The sequence below is a fragment of the Herpailurus yagouaroundi genome, unplaced genomic scaffold, assembly GCF_014898765.1.
Source record: "Herpailurus yagouaroundi ecotype Mexico unplaced genomic scaffold, PumYag 67702, whole genome shotgun sequence".
Lineage (NCBI taxonomy): Eukaryota > Metazoa > Chordata > Mammalia > Carnivora > Felidae > Herpailurus > Herpailurus yagouaroundi.
Window position 1 is genome coordinate 4,419,084 of NW_024420501.1, and position 17,602 is coordinate 4,436,685.

The following is a 17,602-nucleotide window of genomic DNA, read 5'->3' on the forward strand; positions in this document are numbered from 1 at the left end:
CCATGTTTTGTGTATTTAGATATATAAGGCATCAAAAGAATATGTGGAAACTGAACTTTTTTTTATTTTGCTATTTCATGCAAGTGTTCCAGATTACAGCAAAGCACAATAACTTTGCATGACTTATCAATAATTCAGGCCAATATATTTATATCGTGAGTTTATTTTTCAAAGATTCATGCAAGCTTGTGTGAAATAAAGCAAAGTTGGCTCTAGATAGGAAATAAGGAAATTAATCACAAATGGATTGTTCAAAAAAATGCACAAATAGACGTGTCAGGAAGCTGACAGAGGTAGAAAATATTGACAGAATATAGGTTCATGAAGAGGACACATGGAGTGATTCTCTTCATTCTGAGATGGCAGAGACAGAAGACCTATTGATTTCCTTAGGTAGATCATCTGTTTACCAAGAGAATGAAATAAAATTCTGGTAACTGCATTCTACTGGAAATTATCTGTCTTGGCTCTCTTCTTCTCCCTGTTCAACAGAGAGCCACATCTCCTGGTGCAGTGCCAGCCGCATCCTGGAGACACGATGGTGAAGGTCAGAATAAACGGATTTGGCGATACTGGGCATCTGGTCACTGGGGCTGCTTTTAATTCTGGGAAAGTGGATATTGTCACCATCAATGACCCCTTCGTTGACCTTAACTATGGGGTCTTACATGTTCCAGTATGATTCCACCCATGGCAAATTCCACGACACAGTCAAAGCTGAGAACAAGAAACTTGTCATTGATGGAAAGCCCATCTCCATCTTTCAGGAGTGAGAACCCGCCAACATCAAATGGGGTGATGGTGCTGAGTATGTTGTGGAGTCCACTGAGGTCTTGACCATCATGGAGAAGTCCGGGGTTCACTCGAAGGTTTGGGCCAAGAGGGTCATCATCTCTGCCCCCTCTGCTGATGCCTCCACGTTTGTGATGGGTTTGAACCATGAGAAGTATGACGACTCCCTCAAGATTGCCAGCAATGCCTCCTGCACCACCAACTGCTTGGCCCCTCTGGGCAACATCATCCATGACAACTTCTGCATCGTGAAGAGACTCATGACCACAGTCCATGCCACCACTGCCACCCAGAAGACCGTGGACGGCCCCTTTGGGAAGCTGTGGCGTGATGGCCAAGGGGCTGCCCAGAACATCATCCCTGCTTTTACTGGCACTGCCAAGGCTGTGGGCAAGGTCATCCTGGAGCTGAATGAGAAGCTCCCTGGCGTGGTCTTCCGTATCCCCATCCCCAACATGTCCATTGTGGATCTGACGTGCTGCCCGGAGAAAGCTGCCAAACACTTGATGACACCAAGAAGGTGGTGAAGCAGGGGCATCCTGGCTACACCGGGGAAGAGGTTGTTTCTTGTCACTTTAACAGTGACATCTACTTTTCCACCTTTGATGCTGGGGCTAGCATTGCTCTCAATGACTTTGTCAAGCTCATTTCCTATTATGACAATGAATTTGTCCATAGCAACTGGGTGGTGGACCTTATGGTCCACATGGCCTCCAAGGAGTAAGAGCTCTCTGGACCACCAGTCACAGCAACAGCAAGAGGGAGAGGCCCTCAGCTGCTGGGGAGTCCTTGCCCCAAACACACTGAAAATCTCCCTGCTTCTACACAGTTTCCATCCAAAACCCCCTGAAGAAGGGGAGGGGCTTGGGGAACCCTACCTATCAGGTACCATCAATAAAGTATACTGTACCCAGCCCCCCCCCACAAAAAAAAAAGAAAAAAGAAATCATTAGTCTCTTCTTAAGTTCAATCATCATCATTTTGATGTTCAAATTGTCCCTATAACAGACACAAACTTTCAGCTATTAAGTCTTGAAAACACATGGAGGAAACTTATACCCGTATTTCTAAATGAAAGGAGCCAGTCTGTAAAGGGTACATACCATAAGATTCCAACTATATGATATTCTGGGAAAGACAAAACTATAGATGGTAACAAGATCTGTGGCAACCAGGGATTCGGGTCGATGGAGGGAGGGATGAATAGGTGGAGCACGGGAGATTTTTTAGGGCAGTGAAACTATTCAGTATGATAGCAACACAAAGAGTAAGCTTATCATAATGTAAGCTATGGATTTTTTAATAATAATGTTTTCATATTGGTTCATCAATTGAAAAAATTTGGCATAATAATGCAAGATGTTTACACTAGCGGAAGCTGTGTGGGCAGGGAAGGATCCCTGTGCTTTCTATTCAGTTTTTCTGTAAATCTAAAATTACTTTAAAAAATAAAGTCTATTAATTTTTAAAACAATCTTCTTCATGTAGTGTTAGATTTACCCATAAGTATTTCGTGTTGTTTGGGTGATTGTGAATTGAATTTTGTTTTAAATTTCAGTTTCCAATTGTTCATTGCCAGTACATGGAAATAGGTTTGCGTGTTGATCGTATACCACGCAATCTTGCTAAATTCACTTATTTCTTCCACAAGTTTTTTTTTTCAGATTTACTGGAATTTTTCTACACAATTACCTTGATTATGAATAAAGATGATTTCATTTGTCTCTTTCCAGTCCGTATATGCACATACACATACACAGCTCATAGCTGACTTTGCAGGAATGGACACATTTCATTAAATGACAAATATTAGAATGTTTGGAAGTTATCTGCATAATGTACTTCTGTCACTATGAATTCCTTTCATAGGTTATATTTTTAAGTGACAATCATAGCTACATCCAGAAAATAAAGTCATTTTTGATGGATGTGTGCAATGACCCAAATACTTAAGTAACATCTATAAAAGGACTTTGGAACTATCTAGATAGAGATAATTGCTTTTCTCATGTTCTGCAGATTTCCTGCAAAAGATTGCTCAAATAATGTCAACACTATACCTGGTAAATGCATCTCAGAAAGAATATTACTCAATCATTCTGATATGGAATTAAAACAACATAGAGTTTGAGTTGAACTGGGAAGAAAAGACATTCTTACTTTGATTTCATCACTTACACAAAAGTGATCAATGATAGCCCATCACCTAACGATTCTCAAGATACCAGTTACACTAAAAATTCTGCATCTGATTTGAGTTCCTAGTAGACTTCAATGGAAAGAACAATCAAGAGAGAGAAAATACCCAAGTAATTGGTATTCTCAAGAGTAAAAAAATACACTACCCAGTAACCTGTGATAGATAATCAACATGCAGAATTCTTTTGTGGTTGTTTTGAAAGTGTTTTAGGGAGGCATATTTTGCATATCATAAAATCCTCCCTTTTCATGTATAATTCAATGACATTTTTGGGAAAATTTATTAAGTTTGGTATAACTACTAAAACCATCACCGTGAATCAGGTTTACATTTTCGTAACCTCAATAAAAAACTTCATGCACATTTACTTTGAATCCTGTTATCCACCACTAACATACCAGGCAACCGCTAGCCTCCTTTCTATCTTTATAACTTTGCTTTTTTGGATATTTCATATAAATGGAATAACAAAATATGTGGTCTCTATGTCTGGCTTCTTTCACTAAGCAAAATGTTTTTGAGATGTAGCATGTATTAATTTCTTTTTTTAAACTTTGAATTTTTATTTGTTTGTTTGTTTGTTTTTAAACCACCCTATTGAAGAATGATTGGCATGCAAAAAGCTATACATATTTAATGTGCATAACTTGGTGAGTTTAAGATGTGGCTGTTTTTTGTTTGTTTGTTTTGTTTTGTTCTTTTTGTTTTCATTTTTAAATTTACATCCAAGTTAGTTAGCATCTAGTGCAACAATGATTTCAGGAGTAGATTCCTTAATGCCCCTGACCCATTTAGCCCACCCCCCTCCCACAACCCCTCCAGCAACCCTCTGTTTGTTCTCCACATTTAAGAGTCTCTTATGTTTTTGTCCCCCTGCCTGTTTTTATGTTATTTTTGCTTCCCTTCCCTTATGTTCATCTGTTTTGTCTCTTAAAGTCCTCCTACGAGTGAAGTCATATGATATTTGTCTTTCTCTGACTAATTTCGCTTAGCATAATACCCTCTAGTTCTATCCATGTAGTTGCAAATGGCAAGATTTCATTCTTTTTGGTTGCTAATACTCCATTGTATATATATACCACATCTTCTTTATCCATTCATCCACTGATGGACATTTGGGCACTTTCCATACTTGGGCTATTGTCGATAGTGCTGCTATAAACATTGGGGTGCATGTGTCCCTTCAAAACACCACACCTGTATCCCTTGGATAAATGCCTAGTAGTGCAATTGCTGGGTTGTAGGGTGGTTCTATTTTTAATTTTTTGAGGAATCTCATTTCTTTTTATCACTGAATCATATTCCATTGAATGGATCCACCACATTTAATTTATTCATCTGTAAGTTGATGAACATTTAAGTTGTTTATAACCTTTGATTATTATGAATAATTAATTATACTATTAAAGTTTGTTAACAAGTCTTTTTGGGTGTGGACCCAAAATATTTTCAATTTTATTGGGTATATGCTTACAGTAAAATTCCTGGGTCATATGGTAATACTGTGTTCAATTTTTTGAGAAACTGCCAAATATTTTTTCAAAGGAGCTGTGCAATTTTATTCCCACCAAGAATGTATATGGTTTCCAATTTCTGTAACACTTGTTACTGTCTGTCTTTTTGATTATAGTCTTCCTGTATATATAGATATATAGAGTATATAGAAGTGTTTTATTGGATTTTTATTTGCTAATTTCTTCCTTGGTAAAATGTCTATTCAAACCTTTTGCCCATTTTTTGATAGGATTGTTTATTTGCATTAAGGTGTAAAAGTTTTGTGTATTCTGGGTACAAGTCTTTATCAGATACATATTTTTGCAAATGTATTCTCCCTTTCTGCTGCATGTCTTTTTTAAAATTAAACTTTTTATTTTGCAATAATTGTAGATGCACACAAAATTTTTTTTTCAACTTTTTTTTTTTTTTTTTTTTTTTGGGACAGAGAGAGACAGAGCATGAACGGGGGAGGGGCAGAGAGAGAGGGAGACACAGGATCGGAAACAGGCTCCAGGCTCCAAGCCATCAGCCCAGAGCCTGACGCGGGGCTCGAACTCACGGACCGCGAGATCGTGACCTGGCTGAAGTCGGACGCTCAACCGACTGCGCCACCCAGGCGCCCCAAAATTTTAAGAAATAATACAGAGATCCCATATACTCTTTATCCAATTTCCCCAATGGTAAAATCTTGCAAACTACAGTATGATATAAACAAGGATATTGACATTGATAGAGTCCTATAACAAAACATTTCTATTACCACAAAGACTTCTTATGTTGCTTTTTTTTTAGAGTTTATTTTTGAGAGAGAGAGAAGCAGAACATTAGCAGGGGAGGGTGCAGACAGAGGGAGACAGATTCTGAAGCAGGGTCCAGGCTCTAAGCTGTCAGCACAGAGCTCGACGCAGGGCTCAAACTCACAGACCATAAGATCATGACCTGAGCCAAAGTCAAATGCCTAACTGACCGAGCCACCCAGGCACCCCTTATGTTGCTTTTTTAAATAGCCACATTGATTTTTATCCAACTCTACCCCTTCCTTAACCCCCGGCAACGAGTAATCTGTTAATTTTTTTGATTTTTTCTTCTTTTGTGGTATGTGCTTTAAAAAGTACTTTCTTTTTTTTTAATTTTTCCTTTAATTTTTATTTTTTAGTATCATTTATTGTCAAATTGGCTTACATACAACCCCCAGAGAACCCCTTTCAATATTACTCTTGTAGCCACAGTTTTTGGAAATCCTCCCGATTTAAAAAAAAAATTCTTTTAAATGACATTAGTTTTTTTTAATTTGACTTATTTTTGCTTTTCATAGACCAGATGCCATCATATGGCTTCAGTGTGTTCTACTTGAGTATCAGAGACAAAATGAAGTGGCCATCAGATTTCTCTAGAGTAGTCATATAATAAAAGAAATGGTTTATGAAGCCAGAAGACCTGGCCTTATGACAGATCCTCCAGGATGGTTTAGATCAGTAATTCAGGGTAGCCAACTGAAACACAAAGAATATTAGATGGTACCTGCACTGGAATAGCCATCCTGTCCAAATGCCTCAAAAGATTGCAGGTTGATGGTGTTAAAAGCTATTTTTTTTCAGTGGTCTAATCCAGTCTCACTTCAGTTTTAGAATAACTTTTTCATGACTTGCTATAGGCATATCCTTCCATTAGTCAAAGAAGTTTCCATTGTAAATCTGACACCAGGTATTTATATGAGAATCGATGTTAAGCTTGGTTGAGTTCTATCACTATAATTAACAAGTATAAAGACAATTATTTAGGCAATGCAGCCTTAAATTCATTTTCCTTCACTTATGCTCTCTTCCTTTTGTGCTCTTAAGAAAATGGAAGTGACAATATTTATTAGTCAGTATATGCTAGGTTATGCTGTGATAATATACAACTTCAAAATCTCAGTGGATTAAAACAAAAAGGCTCATTTTTTCACTCACACAAAGTGTACTGCCAAATAGAATATTGAGTGAAAAAAGGTAAAACCAAGCAAATATATATCAGACTTCAAGATCAGGCAAAATTTAACTACATAATATTTAACAAAACATATATATAGGGTGAGAAAATGCCTATGTTAATTAGATTGACTACAGCAATAATTTCACTATTTATATGTTTATCAAAACATCATTCTGGGGGCGCCTGGGTGGCTTAGTCGGTTGGGTGACCGACTTAGGCCCAGGTCATGATCTGTCAGTTCGTGAGTTCGAGCCCCACATCGGGGTCTGTGCTGACAGCTCGGAGCCTGGAGCCTGCTTCGGATTCTGTGTCTCCCTCTCTCTCTGCCCCTCCCATGCTCATGCTCTGTCTCTCTCTGTCTCTCAATAATAAATAAAACTCTAAAAAAATCATTCTGCATACTTTAATAGATACAATTTTTATTAAAAATATCATTTAGGATAGTGGTTCCCTTTAGGACAGATAGTGCATAGACAGTCGTTATCTTTTATTCTTTATATCTTATGTACAAATATAGTACACACTTTTTACTGTGTGCAATATTTCATAAAAACAGTTGTCCAAATGGCACATCATCAATGATAAACTTGAATTTTAAAAACATTTTTTAGAGGGGCACCTGGGTGGCTCAGTCGGTTAAGCTTCTAACTCTTGATTTCGGCTCAGGTCATGATCTCACGGTTGACAGTTTGAGCCCCACGTTGGGCTCTGTGCTGACAGTGAGGAGCCTGCTTGGGATCCTCTCTCTCTCTCTCTCTCTCTCTCTTTCTCTGCCCCTCCCTCACTCGTGCTCACTCTATAAAAAATAAATAAACTTAAAAAAAGTTTAGAGGCCCTGTTTAAGAGTAATAAGTAATGACAACTATAGCTAGTTTGTAGTACTTAACTGAGATAACAGTCTAACCATAGATCCCCCCTATTGTGAATGTTTCCATAAATTCTATAGACAAACTTTATATTTGTGAATGACATAAAGAAGCAGTATATGATTGTAGTTAACATGAACTAGAAGCAAAATGTCCCAGATTTGATTCAAGTTACAACAAGCATACCTACCAATAAATGAAACTGTAAGGATACCTGAAAACCAGGAGGCGTGAGGTCTTCATTCACTTTAACAGTTAACTGAACAATTAGTCCATGATCATCACCGAAAGGAAAACGTGGGGTTCTTTTGAGATGTGGTTCTGTGTGAAACTGCTTGACAAGTGACAATCACACAAGACTCCAGAAAGTGGCATCAGCTCTTTTTTCCCCCCACAACAGCCTAGCATAAATGCAAGGTCATGATATACATCCAGGGGAATATAGATTTGTTGGGAAAGTTCACAAACATAATAGTTTTCCCTTTAAAATTAATCTATACAAGAATGGAAAGATGAAAGACTGTAATATCTTCTAGACTGGGATCTCCCTGAGGTCAAAAGCAATCTTTTACCTCAGACTAACAGGGTAAGGTACACAGTGCATACTCAGAAAACTTTTGTAAAATGGCATTAAGTTGATTCAAATTAAGACCAATGTTTTTCAAGTTTCCCCATATGTAAGTCATCTTACTACCTATCCTGTCCCTATCTCTACATCGATATCTATATCATCTATATCTATATCTATATCTATATCTATATCTATATCTATCTATATGATCTATGTCTATCTACCTCTATCTATTATCTATATAAAACATTCTCTGGGCATGGAAACTCGAAGAACAGGAGCACAGAAGCCTGAAATGGTTGACTCACAGGGAATCGACTAAGTCACCAAAATGCTATAATGTGGGCACTTAAACTATCGAACATGAGGATACTCACACTCATGGGCTATAAACCCCTATAAGTAGTTTATGAATGGCACTTAGGGAGCCGGCAAACCTGGCTACATCAGAAATACTTCAGCAACTACAAAAAGCTGTTCTTTTAAATAATTACTATGTGACAGCCCTCTAGAATTATTAGATTTGGGCTTTTGCTGAACAAGATGTAAAAGCCAAAATGTATACATCTATAATGGACTGATATGTAGAGCAACTAGGAAAGGATACCACAGAGTAGCTTAAAAAAAGTATTCGAGGGGCGCCTGGGTGGCTCAGGTCAAGATCTCAGGCTCCATGCTGACAGCATGGAGCCTGCTTGAGATTCTCTCTAAAAGAACAAACAAACAAACAAACAAACAAACAATTTTAAAAAAGCATTAGAAATAATGAAACTAAGCCTGAAGGAGTAAAGTAGAATTTTTTGAAGCTTAGTGACAAAATTGAAACTAAATATCCCTTTCGCCATGACACAGGTAGAAATACGACACCCTTTCCAAAAGCCCAAAATAGAAACGTGACTTGAAATTTGTCCTCAACAATAACCAAGAAGACTCTATGGTTTAAACACTTAATCTGGACAATAATAGTTGAAAAGGGAATATAATGGGGTTCTTGGGTGACTTAGTTGGTTAAGAGTCCCATTCTTAATTTGGGCTCAGGTCATGATCTCATGCTGTGGGTTCGAGCCCTGCTTCGGGCTCTGCTTTGATGGTGTGTAGCCTGGAATTCTCTCTCTCCCTCTCCCTCTGTCTTTGTGCCTTTCTCCTGCTCTCTCTCTTTCTCCCTGTCAAAATAAATAAACTTAAAAAAGAAAAGAAAAGGGAACATAACTCATCAGTTTGCTAGATGTCATGGCCCTTCACTGGATACCGGACCAAATTCCAGCCATCTGAAACATAAAATGTAGAATTCTGGAGCTTTGAGAGCATTGGCTTAAATTACTGTATTTTATCTGAGGAAGCCGAGTTTTCTCATAGGAGTTCACTGACTTGTATTAGGGCACAGCCAGTGGGCGAACATAGCTGGGACTAAGACTCTAGACTCCACGTCCAGTGCCCTTCCTTTTATGCACTTTAAGTTCCTTTGGATTGTGCAGTATAGGATCAGAAAAATCTGTCCTTAGCAAAATTTTGAAGAAGGAACAATTTGGCCTTGGCCTCCCTGCCCATTTTCTCAATGTCTTCCTCCAGGCGCTCAGCACTCCTGTTGCGCTCACAAGTCGGGACCACGGCACTGCATGTGGTCCAGTCCTTGTGGGCAACGCTTTGAATTCCAGACCTTTATATTCTCACTCCCCAGGGTTGCTGCAGTTTTGAATGTAAGAAAAAAACCCAAGACTGGAATTTCAGGCCACAGAAAGGCTTAGAAAGGAAGGGGACATTTGTATATTCTCAAATCACAAGCAGTTTCATATATAAAACTACTCCCGTGGCATTCACACCTATGACGATATATATGTATATATACATGTGTGTATATATATGTATATATATGTATATATTTACAGTTCCAAAGGTAAAAGTCAACTTAATATTTTCCACAGGTGCTCATGCAAGCCCTGAGTACAGAGTCCCAGATTGCATCGCTGATGAACATTTGCAACAAGGTTGTTTCAGGCAACTTAATGACCCCATGGCTCAGCAATCAAATCAATTGTTTGGCAATTGTTCGGCACCTGACCTCTAACTAGACAAAAATCTGTGTCCCTGACAAATCGGAGTTCCTGACAGAAAAAAAAAAAAAAAAAAAAAAAAAAAAGGAAAAACTGACTAGAGCATTAGCAAGCCTGAGATAAGAGATCAAATTACCTTATAATTTAATAAAATATATAATCACTTTTTCTTGCCCACAAATGCATCAGTACACCTACAGATTCACTTCCAGACACTACAGTCAAGCTACTCCAACTGCACTAGAAAGTCTAAGACTTCTCTCCTTTTTAAAATATAGCTTAATTAGGAACTGTTGTAGAATATGGGTTTATCACACTCTTTCTCCAGTGACAGTGTATGTCTCTGTTACTACTTTTCAGAATGGCAGTTCTCTCCATCCCCAAAATCTAAATAAAGAAATTTGATTGTGTCACTAAAACATATTGCCATGAAGTATTTTCCACCACATAGGTGAGTAGAACTCTGGTTATAACAGTGCCACCATTTAAAGGTCTAGATCAAGAATCAGATGCTTAACCCACTGAGCCACCCAGGTGCTCCAAATTAAATACATTTGTATGATGTGCACGATAATGACCTTCTCTTAAAGTTCGCTGCTGTGACTGGTCGGTACAGGCTCTGAAACCTATAGTAATAGCTCACAGCCAACCCCCTAATTAACAACTGGGTCCATGAGGCCCACCAAGTGTCCACGTTTCTCTCGGCATGGCCTGTAAAATCATTCATGCGTTTGCCTACAGTAATGGCCAAATAACATTTCTTGTAAAGCTTTCTTCCTCTCTCTTTCTCTGAAAGTAACCCTGTGCTTTGAGAATTGTTTCTCTGACTCTGCAAACTGAAAGCACAACTGGGTTAGTGAAAGAACCTTCCTTCAGTTTCCATTTGAGTTCTGTATTTGGAGAGAGAAAAAAGACGATTAGGCTTGTCTTAATTATGCATGAGGCCTGAGTCCCTTACTTATTAATTAGCAGTTGAGATGTCAACAGATGTGCTCCCTATATGAATGAATAGATGCCTGTCATAGAGTTTATCCTCTTGATGTTCTCCAGTCTCTAGAATGTTGAACGAGCTACTGGACGTGCCACAGTGATGCACTGTTGCAGTTAGGAGAGCTGAACATTAAGCCCAGGCTTCTTTAAGTATTTGGTTGTTGGCACATATCCTCATTTCTATTTTTTTAAATATTTATTTATATTTGAGAGAAAGAGAGAGAGACAGAGTACTAGCAGGGGAGGGGCAGAGAGAGAGGGAGACACAGAATCGGAAACAGGCTCCAGGCTCTGAGCTGTCAGCGCAGAGCCCGACGCGGGGCTCAAACTCACAGACCGCGAGATCATGACCTGAGCCGAAGTCGGCCACTCAACCGACTGAGCCACCCAGGGGCCCCTCATATCCTCATTTCTGATAAAGAAAGAACAAAACCTCTCAAGAACTCATTGCGACAGTTAACAGCATTAAATGCCTCAAACTAACATTATACAGGTGACAGAACTTTATTTTATTTTATTGTGGCCTGATATTTTATTGTTTGTGGCCTAATACACCTCTTCCTACAACAATTAAATTTTCTGGTTCAGATATGATTTTGGCTTTCTACATAGTTTAGTACATTTGTGGTGCATATTAATATATGAGAATACAATCATTATGTAATGCATTTAATGTTCAGTCAATTGGATTATCTTCTAGTTTCCACCCCTGGTTATAATATCTATTAGAGAGAGAGAGGGAGAGGAGGGGCAGTCGGGCGAGAGTGTGGGGGTGTGGGGGGTGAAGGAGATTGAGAGACAGTGGGGTGGAGAGAGTTGCTGTTCAGGACTGTAATTGAAAGCCAACAGGATGTTTCATTACCACCCAGATAGGATCCCACTCCACCTATAATTTCACTAGGAAAAAAAAGAGTGCTTTATGTCCTATTAATTCCAAAGAATTTTTTATTGTTTATAATATTTTTATAATACACTCTGTAAAGGTAATAAATTGTGTCATTTTCCATTTGGTTTCAACATTCTATCTAATCAGCTTGCGAATAACGAGGAACGTTATGAAGTGGCAATGCAATCTTGAACACACATGGAAACACAGAGCACCACAAATCTGCCTGCCTATTACTTTCAGCGAAGGTAATAATCAAAAGTGCCTCTTATAAAAAGTACTGCATATTATAGCTTCAGAGAATTCAGATGCCATCTCAGAGAACTGCTATGCATAACCGTTCATGAAGGTCAAAATAACCAGTATAGCATGGGATGTGCTGCCTAAGGGAAGGGAGACTTTTCCAATCTTACAGAAGCTCATGAGTCCGTAACCCAGCAGTACTACAGGGTAATAGGACAAACCCAAGGGAAGTTAGCTCAAGAAAGGGAGGAAGTGACTTAAGCAATTACAAGAAGTCACCAACACTGATCAGCTCTTTTATGTGCATTATTTCAGTGGTTTCCAACTGCATTAATTAGAATATTGTCCAGTTGTTTCAAGAGAAAAATAGAATAATTGGTTTCTTTCCCATAAAAAGAAAGTGTGGTGGATCAGTCTAGTATGGGTGCTCTACAACTATCATGATTCTGGGTCACAGGATCTTTGCTCTATCTTTCTCGATGCACTTCTCCAATTCATGACCTAGAATGGCTGCTCCAGCTTCAGACCCAATTTTTGCGGTCAGCAGGAAAGGGATGGTAAATGAAGAGGTCCTGCATTTTCTTTCTCAGCATTCCCAGATGCTTTCCGTCTCACTTATGCTTACACCCCATTGGTTGTAACTGGGTGACATGGTCATTCATGGTTGCAGGAGAGGCCAATGAGTGAAATCATTATTCAGGCAGCTGTATGGCCAGCTACAGGTTATTTGATCATAGTAGGATATGAGAATGGATATTGGAAGCCAATTAGCAGCCTCTGTCACCGCAACAAGTGGTCTGTGGAGCTCAAGTGACCCTAGAACTGTGGCAAAGGAACCACAGATTCATGTGTGTACCAAGTATTAACTGCAAAAGGAACAAACAATGCACCTCATAGCTATATCCGCACAGTTAGATAATGAAATGTAAAGGTATTTCAAAGTGCTCTTTAATTCGTGACAGTATTTCTATCATTGCACAGTCTCCCAGTTAGTGGATACTAATGTACCTACTTCAAGTTAGGAAAAGGAAACCGAAGCTTAGGGAGGTCAAATGACCTGCCCCCGAATTAGACAACCAGCCAGTGGAGGATCTAGAACTCCTACCTAGGTTTGTGTGAACCCAAAGCCGGTATTTGTCCACTATTTCACACAATTTCTAGGCAAGCAATGCTGATAGTTTTTCATGCGGTTCAACAAAGATGGCGAAAAACAACCATAATTAACACTGAGCAATCTCCTTTGTACACCGTCCTCTCTACTAGGCTAACTGGGCAACATTTGTTATGCTTAGTCTAAGGAAGTGGGCAAGGCAGGGCAAGAGAGACCAAGATGATGACTACAGTTAAAGCAAGAGTTCTAATTTTGACTTTCAAGAGCTCCCAGCCACAGGCTACATAAGACTGTGGGATTCACGGGGGTTTGCAAGGTCTACCAGGCTCAGACAAGAAGAGCTAGTGTCCCTTAATCTTAGGTCTCGGCTCATCACCTGAATGCCCAATTTTATGTTCCCTGCCCACCCTGAAGGTCAGAAAGTCAGCATATTATAATCATGCTTTGGATTCAGGCACACCCAGATTTAAATCATTGAGAAGGAATTTAAATTTAAGTCCATTGTACTTAAAAACATTAATCTGTACTGCTCATCAATGGGGATAGGTGGTGATGAGAGATGTAACAGATTCTAAGCCATGTCTTAAGACAAGTGTATTTTTAGCAGCATGAAAAATGAAGAATAGCTAGTCTGGAGACTGGGAATCAAATTAGAAGGCTGTTGCAATAGAATTATGGCAGTGGCTGTGAAGGAGAAGGGGGGAAAGGTACAGTGGTTGTTGCTGATAATGCTGCAACAGAACCAGGTAACTGATTTGGCTCAGGAGGGCAAGTCAAAGAAAGTGGTTTCTAGATTGGAAGATTAGAGAAATGGTGACAAACGAAGTAACACCTAAAAGGAGATTGATGATGACCTTTGGTCTACATCAGGTCGATGGTAAGCAGGAGATGGAAGGTTGGGGAGTCAACCGGTTTTAGACATAGTGAGTTTCAGGTGTTGGAATTGGACATATACATTGATTACATGTGCAGCTATCTTGCAGTTAATGTAATAGGAAGTTAACAGATTATTTTAAAACCTCAACTGTCTATAAAAGTAAAATACCTTCCAAAATTAACTTCATAAATGTGAACGAATATGATTGAAGAGGGTTGATAATCCTAGTCCAGCCTGTCTCAGAAAGTCATTGTGAAGATTTGAGGAGATAGATAGGAAAGTGATTTGTAACTTACAACATGGTATACAAATAGGAACAACTGACATGGCTTAGGGAGGTCTAATAGGTATGTGCATACTGGGGCCCAGCTGCTAAAGGACAAAACCAGCTCAAATAATAAAGCGCCAAGTGTTAACATAGAGGGACTGTGAATGGTGGAACACAATTTACTTTATAACTGTCTTATTTGTATAACTTGGAAACAAATCAAATCAGGGCCAAGATATATGAATTGAACTATCACTGGATTGCATAATGGATTTTGCCCTTAACCTTCAAACTGTAGCACACCTTCTAGAGTCACACAGGATAGAAAGCATTCCATTTCATGTGTCTATTAGGAAGGGATTTATCTTTTGTCCCTCATTGCCTAGTGCCTCACACCACAGGAGTTGCCCCATTATGGTGCTCTTTCTTTTGAAACCCTGGGTAATGAGAATGAACTAGATATATCCCATGAAATGGCTTTTGCAGATTTAAAAATAAGGATTGCATTTGGCTCATTAAAAAATCTTTGTGGGGGAATTTCCACTGAAAGAAGGATATTTAAAACAGTTGTGTGAGAAAAGTAATATGTGAAAATTTTATTATTCCATAAGTACACATAATATAGTTCAGGAATGTTACAGAGAAAATTATTACACGAGAAGAAAGAGTTAACATGCAATTGAAAGTACATCTCCTAGCTACATAATGAAACAGTAGAAAGTAATCATTATTTAAAAGTGCATGGCATAGACAAAATGAATAGGGTCATTTTCATAATGTCTTTGTGGGTTATGAGCCAAATCTTCCCTAAGAATATGAAAAAATGAAAATGAAAAAATCACTCAGTTTCCTGAAGCTTCTCTCATATGTAACTGCACAATTAGCCAGGGATAATATCCAATTGTTTCTAAACTACCTGTATCTTTACACACTAAAATAAAGCATTTCACCAAAACATCAGCTGCCAGCATAGTAGAGATCATCTATTCCAAATTTTACTTTATACATGAGAAAACTAAGGCTCAAAGAATGGAAGCAACTTACCCAAGGTCACACATCTAGAGTAGAGCTGGGACTAAAGCCCGGTGCTATTTTCAACCCACCACACATAGTCATACCTATATTTTTGTCCTACATATTGTTTTTGTTTTCTACCAAATCCTCTGAAATCTGAAATGTTGTTAAATGTATTCTTCAACAAAAGCAGACATAACTCAAATTTGTCTACTAGGCCCTCCATGTAGCTAGTAAGAAGAATGGGCAAAATTGAATTGAATTGAAATAATCAAAAGTTATAAATTGTGAGTACCTTCCAGCTGAGACAGCTGTGTCATCATTTGGTGTTTTGTTCTTGGTACCACGAGGTGCAAGAGACAGAATGTCACTGCAAGTAACTCAGTGAATTTGCGGGTGGAATGTATGAGTTTTTTTAAGCTACAATTCCCATTGCTTCTATATATTTCAGGATTATTTCTCCTTTTGAAAATCTGCCTGATTGAGGGTATTGTTTGAAATCACAGGTTATTTTTGTGATTTAGAAACTATCTAAAAACACAAACACAGGAAAAGGAGAATAATTTCTCAACATTTCTAAAACTAGAGGGTTACTGGATCATAATGGTCTACATATATTAAGGAAATAACTTCTTAAAATTAAATAGGATAATAACAATCTCTTAAAAAACATTCTGTAACATGTACTTGAGAAAATTACATGTGAGGTTCTATAGTCATATTAAATTTAAAAGAAAAATAAATATCTGATGTTCTAGGGATCACCTCTGCTTAACACCTTGAGAACAGATTCAAAGATTCAAAACCCAATGTACCAATATAGGATCTTTGACTTATAATTTCATAAATGCACTCAACAGCCTAGGGAAGACGTTACTATTAGACTATGAGCTGGTAATCTATTTAATTACCAAAAGTGTGGGGATGCCTTTGCCCCCAGGGCATGGTACAGTACTGCTAGAGTACTCCCTTCTTGGTGTAGCTGCTTCACTTAGAACGATTCCCCAAATACACATGGTTACCTGCTCAATACCGGTAACACTCAATAGTCGAGTGTTCCAGAGTTTAGTAACTGACGCAGATCAGACCACAGTCCTTCCCTAAAATATTTCCAATGTGGGTTGTGAGTTAGTCTCTCTTTGATAATAGGACGTATAAAATGGGAAACTTGAGAATAACCGGACATGTGGAAAGAAAAACCAATGAAAAACAGAAAGAAATTTCTGCTTCCAGTTGTTCTGAAGCCTTGTCCCTACTGTGGCTTAATGAATAAACCCCTTCATTAGCTTTGGAAAACAAAACAAAACAAAACAAAACAACAACCCTATTTTCTTCCAATACATTACTTTTTTAGCCTAAGTTAATTTGAGGTTCTGTCATCTACAAACCAAAGTGTCTTAATTAGTATATCTGCATTTTAAGTGGAATTTTCAATAAAGATCTCAACGAAATGTTCACTAGAGCAAATTGGACATTTATAATATTTTCAAAGAAAAAAGCCACATGGGGAAATTTCATATGCTTATGGGAAGTAAATCAGAATGAGATGGTCTCATTTAATATTTCTTTTATGTATTTTTAATTCTTATTAACACTTCACTGGAAGCATAACTTTTAATGTATCCACTTTTTTCTCTCAGAACTCTTTGGAGAAAGAGAGGGTAAAGTTCTATTTATTTGAATATGGGAGAATGTGAGGAGAAACATTTAACAGCCCATTTCTCACTTTTTGTCCAAAACGTTATCTGATTATAAATCTCTTGAAAGTATCTCTGCCAAATTCTTACTAAAATACTGAGGAAGGCATAGAAAGAGGGAAGATTAAAAATAAACAATTCTTAAAAATTGAGGGTAATTCATCGTAACTACGAGGTCAGTGCACCTGGATGAAGACACCCAATTAGTGGCATATACGTGCTTCTCCTGCCACTCCCCCATAAGACAGCTTGAGTTGCTTGATAGCCAAGAGGAATCTCTGGCCTGTGTTTGGTAACACGAATTCTGGAGGGATCACTTCTTACTTGAAGATAAATAAAGGAAAAAACTGAGGCCTGTGAAAAACCATTGAAGAACACCTAAAAGGAAATTTAATAATAAAGACTCAGAAGAACCTGCTTTTATAATTTCCATGTTACTGAAAATTATCTACTACAGGATCCTAAGAAAGTTTTAGGAAACAACTTGGCAACTTTTGTAGATGACCAGAAAACATGGCTCCTCTCTCTTTCTCATATATATATATATATATATATATATATATAT

At 38.1% G+C, this 17,602-nt stretch overlaps 1 pseudogene; it reads left to right on the forward strand.

Moving 5' to 3' along the window:
- Positions 1-485: 485 nt before the first annotated feature.
- LOC121025824 (glyceraldehyde-3-phosphate dehydrogenase-like) lies at positions 486-1,705 on the forward strand (annotated as a pseudogene).
- The last annotated feature ends 15,897 nt before the right edge of the window (positions 1,706-17,602 follow it).